General features: G+C 41.4%; 1 pseudogene; it reads right to left on the bottom strand.

Annotated features, from left to right (window-relative positions):
• Positions 1 to 3,819: 3,819 nt before the first annotated feature.
• On the bottom strand, positions 3,820 to 5,919 carry LOC121559837 (annotated as a pseudogene).
• Positions 5,920 to 7,104: the final 1,185 nt, after the last annotated feature.

Below are 7,104 nucleotides of genomic sequence, written 5' to 3'. Positions count from 1 at the left end.
TGTGTACGCAACCAATACATTTTGATTTAATTTGAAGTGCTAGTTCAATGTGAAAATCTCATAACATGCATTTGCTCTACATTGTTGTTGGTGGCCCATTCAATCTTAGCTGGTATACACTTTTAAAGGAGAGTGTGGCTTTACGGCCTTGATGATACGTTGATGATACGCTGAATGTAGTGTTTTTATTGCTGGGCTGGAACAATAGCCTGCATCTGTAGCTCTCCAGGACCAGGGGCGGTGACCACTGATGTAGAGAGAGAGAGGTAGCTGAAAATAGTCAGTCTGTTTTCTGCATGAAATGCTGCGCAATTCTGGTAGTTGTGTAAAATGCACAATGTAATCGCTTGTCGCCGGTGGTCATTGAATCACATTGAACTGCTTTAATCGTGCTCAGTAATGCTTTATTGATGCTATAGTTCAAGTCTAGTAAAAAGCATGAGCTGGCGCACACCCAGAGAACATTATTTAGTGTAGAGGTGTTGACTAACGGTGAATATACTGTAAACTATAAAAACAAAGAGAGTCGCACACTCTATGTATAAACTCCCAGTAATTTATTGGGTAAGAAACCACCAACGATTCGGCATCACTGTGCCTTCTTCAGGGTAAAATCATGAATGCAAGTGCTGAAAGTATATTATTAAAACATAATTAACTCTAAATTACACAACATTAGAGAATACATTATTCCATGTAGTCATAGTTACAGTAAATGTAGACACATACCCCCTTACATCCTCCGAATTCAATACCACCCTCGTTCACCCTCTCTCCCACTTACATCCTCCCAATTCAATACCACCCTCGTTCACCCTCTCTCCCCCTTACATCCTCCCAATTCAATACCACCCTCGTTCACCCTCTCTCCCCCTTACATCCTCCCAATTCAATACCACCCTCGTTCACCCTCTCTCCCCCTTACATCCTCCCAATTCAATACCACCTTCGTTCACCCTCTCCCCCCCTTACATCCTCCCAATTCAATACCACCCTCGTTCACCCTCTCTCCCCCCTTACATCCTCCCAATTCAATACCACCCTCGTTCACCCTCTCTCCCCCGTACATCCTCCCAATTCAATACCACCCTCATTCACCCTCTCTCCCCCTTACATCCTCCCAATTCAATACCACCCTCGTTCACCCTCTCTCCCCCTTACATCCTCCCAATTCAATACCACCCTCGTTCACCCTCTCTCCCCCTTACATCCTCCCAATTCAATACCACCCTCGTTCACCCTCTCTCCCCCTTACATCCTCCCAATTCAATACCACCCTCATTCACCCTCTCTCCCCCTTACATCCTCCCAATTCAATACCACCCTCGTTCACCCTCTCTCCCCTTACATCCTCCCAATTCAATACCACCCTCGTTCACCCTCTCTCCCCCTTACATCCTCCCAATTCAATACCACCCTCGTTCACCCTCTCTCCCCCTTACATCCTCCCAATTCAATACCACCCTCGTTCACCCTCTCTCCCCCTTACATCCTCCCAATTCAATACCACCCTCGTTCACCCTCTTTCCCCCTTACATCCTCCCAATTCAATACCACCCTCGTTCACCCTCTATACGCTGTTATGTCCCTAGCCAATGAGTTTGAGTATCATAACCAAAAAACTAAGGACGTATTCCTCCATTGGCTGTTGCAGTTTATTTACATTTTTTTATGGGAGAAATACATAACATAATAATGTGTAATAACATGTAATTCAGGGGTGTCAAACAGCCCTGGGCCCGTTAATGACACCCCTGATGTAATGGAATGTCATTCTTTTAGCACTGCAGACGCTAATGTCCCAGGTGCTATTTTAAAGTGAAAATGTAATGGGATGCATTTGCTCTGTTGTTTAAAATATGTGGTGGCCCACTCACTCTTTGGTGTGCACATTTTAAAGAAGACTGTGGCTTGATGATACGTTGATGAATTTTGAGTTTTTATTGCTGGGTAGGAGCAATAGGGTAGCTCTCAGGGGAGAGAGAAGGAGGTAGCTGAAAATGGTTGGTCGGTTTAATGTCTGAAATTCTGCTCCCCTCTGTTAGTTTTGGAGAATGAATAATGTAATCATTCTTGTCTGCCGTGGTCTTTGAATACCATTAAACTGCTTTAATCATGCTCAGCGATGCTTTATTGATCCCAAAATATTCCAGTGTCTCGGGGCTGTGTTTTCTCCTGTATCTTACCATTTGCATCACAAGAGGTTGGGGGCATCTTTATTGGGGAGAATAGACTCATGGGAATGACTGGAGCAGAATCAGAGGAATAGGATCAAATGCATCAAACACATGGTTTCCATGGTTTCCAGGTGTCTGATGCCATTCCATTGGTTCCGTTATGGACATTATTATGAGGCGTTCTCCTCTCAGCGTTCTCCACTGATTTGCATAGACTAATGCTACTCTACTAGAGCACACGTGTCAGTTTAATATCATACATCACAGCCTCTCGTGCCGGTCTCCTATTGGCTGGTTTTACTAGATGGTTTTAAACAGTTGTTGGTCTCATTCCTCTGCCCTTATTGGGAAATTGAGTGTTGCCCAAGGAATATGGAAGACTGACATTTACATGCCACTTGACATCTTCTTTACACCATAACTCTATACAGAGTAGGACCAGTTTTATACTGTATTGTAGCTGAGCTTCTACTGTTGGAAGTACTCAACGCTGTTTGTTTTAGCTCGTTGCCTCTAAATTAATAAAATAGCATAAAAATAACTTTAAAATCTATTTTTTGAGTGTTGACCGTCTACAAATGAATCTGATGTTTTAACTTACAGTGCTTCTAGACACTCACCTATGCCCAATTACAAAAAAGTACTGTATGAACAACTAATTGTGATTCTAATGTCCCTAGGCGTTGTTTAACTGGGGTATATCTTCTGTCTCACTCATTCATGGCCATGATCCCCTTCATTCTACTTGAACAATGTCAGGCTTGTTCATTGTTTGTTCATCGATTAATCAGGTGCAGTCCAGGACCAGGGTTGTGGACCAATGACGTGCATGCCAATTTGCATTTACAACTAATGTGCCACGTCAGTGTAAGTCTCGTTAATACCCCACAAACTTTTGTGCCTGTCTGCCATTGGCTGATTTTACTAGTTTGTTTTAGAACATACGTTGGTCTCATTCCTCTGTCTTTCTGTGGACATCAGAGGCTGACTGATCCTCCTGCCTGGACAGGTGCATTGACACAAGGCTTGTAGCTCACCTTGATAACGTCCTACTGGATAGGATCATTACCATACTACTCTTCACATCAAGGCCTTTAACGCCCCAGTCTTCTTTAAAAATCTATACCATCTATGATAGCAAATGCATGCAATGAGATTTTAAGATTTAAAAAGCACTAGGGACATGACCGTATCTGTAGTGACCAATACAATACCACAAACAGCAGGCCCTGGGCCCATTCAACACAACCCTGATGTAATGGAATGTCATTTCCTGACCACTACAGACAGTGTCATGTCCCTAGTGCTTTTTAAATCTTAACATCTCATAGCATGCATTTGCTATCTTAGCTGGTATTCATTTTTAAAGGAGACTGTGGCTTTATGGCCTTGATGATAAGTTGATGATACGCTGAATGTAGTGTTTTTATTGCTGGGCTGGAACAATAGCCTGCATCTGTAGCTCTCCAGGACCAGGGGTGGTGACCACTGATGTAGAGAGAGAGGTAGCTGAAAATAGTTGGTCTGTTTTCTGCATAATGCTGCACCCTTCTGGTAGTTGTGTAGAATGCACAATGTAATCACTTGTTGCCGGTGGTCTTTCAATCACATTGAACTGCTTTAATTGTGCTCAGTGATGCTTTATTAATGCTACAGGGCAAGTGCTCAAAATATATGATAAAAACACAATTAACTCTACATTACACCACATTACTGAATACATTTTTCTATGTAGGCACAGTTACAGTAAATGCTACAGTAAATATAGTTACAGTAAATAATACAGTAAATATAGTTACAGTAAATGCTACAGTAAATATAGTTACAGTAAATTCTACAGCAAATATAGTTACAGTAAATATAGTTACAGTAATTGCTATAGTAAATATAGTTACAGTAAATGCTATATATGACCTGGGTTCAAATACTATTTGAAATCTTTCTAATACTTTGAGCGTTTTCTTTAACCTGGGTGGAATGCCAGGTGGGCAGGGTTTGCACTTTGGGGACTGTTCTATTGGTTTCAATGCAACATGCAAGCTAAATTAAATGCAAATAAATTATATGAAAATGTTTCAAACAGTATTTGAACCCAGGTTTGTATGTAACCTATGATGAAGTTGTTGGTAGCAGGAGTTTTGTATTAGATTTCTCCCTGTGTGGTAATTACATTATGGAGCAAAGGGCCTCGCAGAAGAAGAACGATGTGAACATACAGTATATAACACAGGTCTACAGTTATGGGGGAATCCACAGGGAAACAAGCAAGCAAAAGTAGCTCAGGCTGTTTCATTTCACTCTCTGAATGATAGAGAGTTTCACTGACTAACAGACATGTTGACTGCTGTATTTTTCCTATACAGCTTTACAATTCAGATTGCTCTGGAGCCCTACACTCTCCAGTTTGTAGAGAGTTTCACAGTTAAAAACCTTCTGGCCATTTTCCTTTTTGGTAATTTTGAACATCTCAAAAGGTGGAATCAACACCTCCTTCTCCTTGTCTCCCATCACTGGGTAGGACATGAGATCAGCGCCAAAACATGTCTTTATCTCAAAGCAGGACTTCTCTCCAAAATGTGTCAAGTTCTTTAGGAAAGAGCTGGAGGCAAAGAAGCCGAATCTGATTAGTTGGTTAACTTCACCTCCAAACTCCATGTTGGTTCTCCGGTATGTGGTGTGACAGGTCTGTTGGTTTAGTTTCAGGAGGCGAATGGCGTCAGTCAGCAGGAAATGCAGGGAGTGGAATTGGAAGGAGGTTGTATACTTCAATCTGTTGATCCGGACTGCTTCGTTGAACTCAGATAGCCTTGATATGATCATGTGTAAGTTTATCTTTAGAATTGTACTTGGACTTGTCCTTTTGGAATCGGTTCTTCACATTTGTTGCACATCCTTCTGCCTGTTTCCAGGATTTATTGAAGATCCCTACATTTCTGTTTTCATTTGGAAGATATTCCTTCCGCACCTTGTTGTACATTTGTTCAGTGCAGCCGTTATACATGTCGTCAACAGAGTAAGGGACCATGTCTAAGGGTTTGGGGGAATTGAGACCAGGCTGACGGAGATGAACCTTCAGAGAATATGGCGGGAAAAACAGCCAAAATAACAAGAGGAATGGTTTTATTAAAATGTTTAACTGTAGTGATCTTGTGCTCAAATTAATCATAGCACGACTATATGCTATTAATACCCTTTAATAACAAGGTTCTCATCTCAAAATCATATAGTTCTATAAAACAAACAAAAGTTGATTCTGGATTGTGAGCAATGTTGAAAAGGCCTATGTGCAAAAACACTTCCACAGTAATCTTCTAGTTCTGTGTTACATATTGAGAGATACTTACCATCTTGGAGTCCACACCCAGAGTCCAAGCATGGAAGACACACAGCACAGCAAAGGTTAGGATGTTGTCTCTCCTCATGACTTCAACAGCACCTGTAGTAAAACAACATGTAGAGGAGACCAAACCAATCAGCATAACAATACCCAACATGATAAAACATAGCTTTGATATTATTCACTTTTAATAAAACAAAATTGGGACTAAAATTGCAAAAGCACCATATAGGAGCTGATAGTGAACATAAATATACTGGCAATCATTATATTCATTAAAAAAATAGCTTATAATGATCTGATAGTTGAACTTACCAGACTGGAGCACAATAGAGGTTGTTTTGTATTGTTCAGCTTCAGGACTTGTGTTAGCAGGCTGTCTGATAAGATCTACTTATACCTGGTCAGAGATCTGACTTTACAAGCAGACATGACCACAAATCTTGTTCCCACTCTGAAGCACCAAGATAATACGTACACAATGTCATGCAGATTGTCACGTCTGCACACGTACACACACACACACACACACACACACACACACACACACACACACACACACACACACACACACACACACACACACACACACACACACACACACACACACACACACACACACGAGTATGTACACAGCTCTATCTTGGTTCACCACAGGCCCATTTCCAACTAAAAGTGATGCTGCTGAGAAAGACTTAACGTTCCCCCTTTCTGTCTTTCTGACTCCCCTCGACCCCAAGTCAACCACTGCACAGTGTGGTCAGTCAGTTGTCATGGTCACAATCTCTCAGGTTGTGTGACTGGTAGTGACGTCACTGGAGTTCCAGCGATTTTTCAGTAATACGTTTTAGTTTTAAATTTTGTGGCAGAACCAAGTATCATAATTTTAATAGAATACATTTGAAAATCTTAATTGGCCATTAAAATGTTCATAAAATATATCAAAATGTGGAATGATACTAGTCATCAGGGTGAGATCTGACTACTGTTTATCTCTTTCCCACTGACATGTATCTTTTTCTGATATTTTCCCCCTCAGAACCCACACTAAAGTTTGAGGCCCTCTTGAAGGTGTGACACACACTTCATGAGACTGACTTTGGTGCAAACCACACCACTAACAACCTGACAAAGATAAATGTCATTCAGTTTCCCAGATGTAACTATGCAGGTGTCATCATTACTGTATAAGATATTCATTGTCATTTCCATGTCTTAGAGATACTGGGTTTTATAGTAGTGTCAAAGCAACAGTTAGTGTCAAAGTAACATAAATAGACAGTACGTTATGACAGTTCACTGCCACCCTGTGGCCTCTGTTGTCTCTGCTAGTGAACACGATGGCTGCTGAAAGCTTCCATCATTACCAAGTCCCATTCCTCTCTCCTCTAACCCCACTCATGACGTTGGCCACGTTCCAGGTTGACTACATTGAAGTCGCCTGCCAGATCTCACAACTCCTGGATTGGTGTTTAACATATCAGTTAATCACATCATGTGGTATACTAATCTGATGCCCATTTGTTGCTGCATGCAACTTAACTTCAATATAGTTGGCCTGGAACGAGACAGTTCTCTCCTTGTTGTGGT

Source organism: Coregonus clupeaformis, unplaced genomic scaffold (genome assembly GCF_020615455.1).
Source record: "Coregonus clupeaformis isolate EN_2021a unplaced genomic scaffold, ASM2061545v1 scaf1707, whole genome shotgun sequence".
NCBI lineage: Eukaryota > Metazoa > Chordata > Actinopteri > Salmoniformes > Salmonidae > Coregonus > Coregonus clupeaformis.
This window is presented reverse-complemented; position numbering and strand designations above follow the sequence as displayed.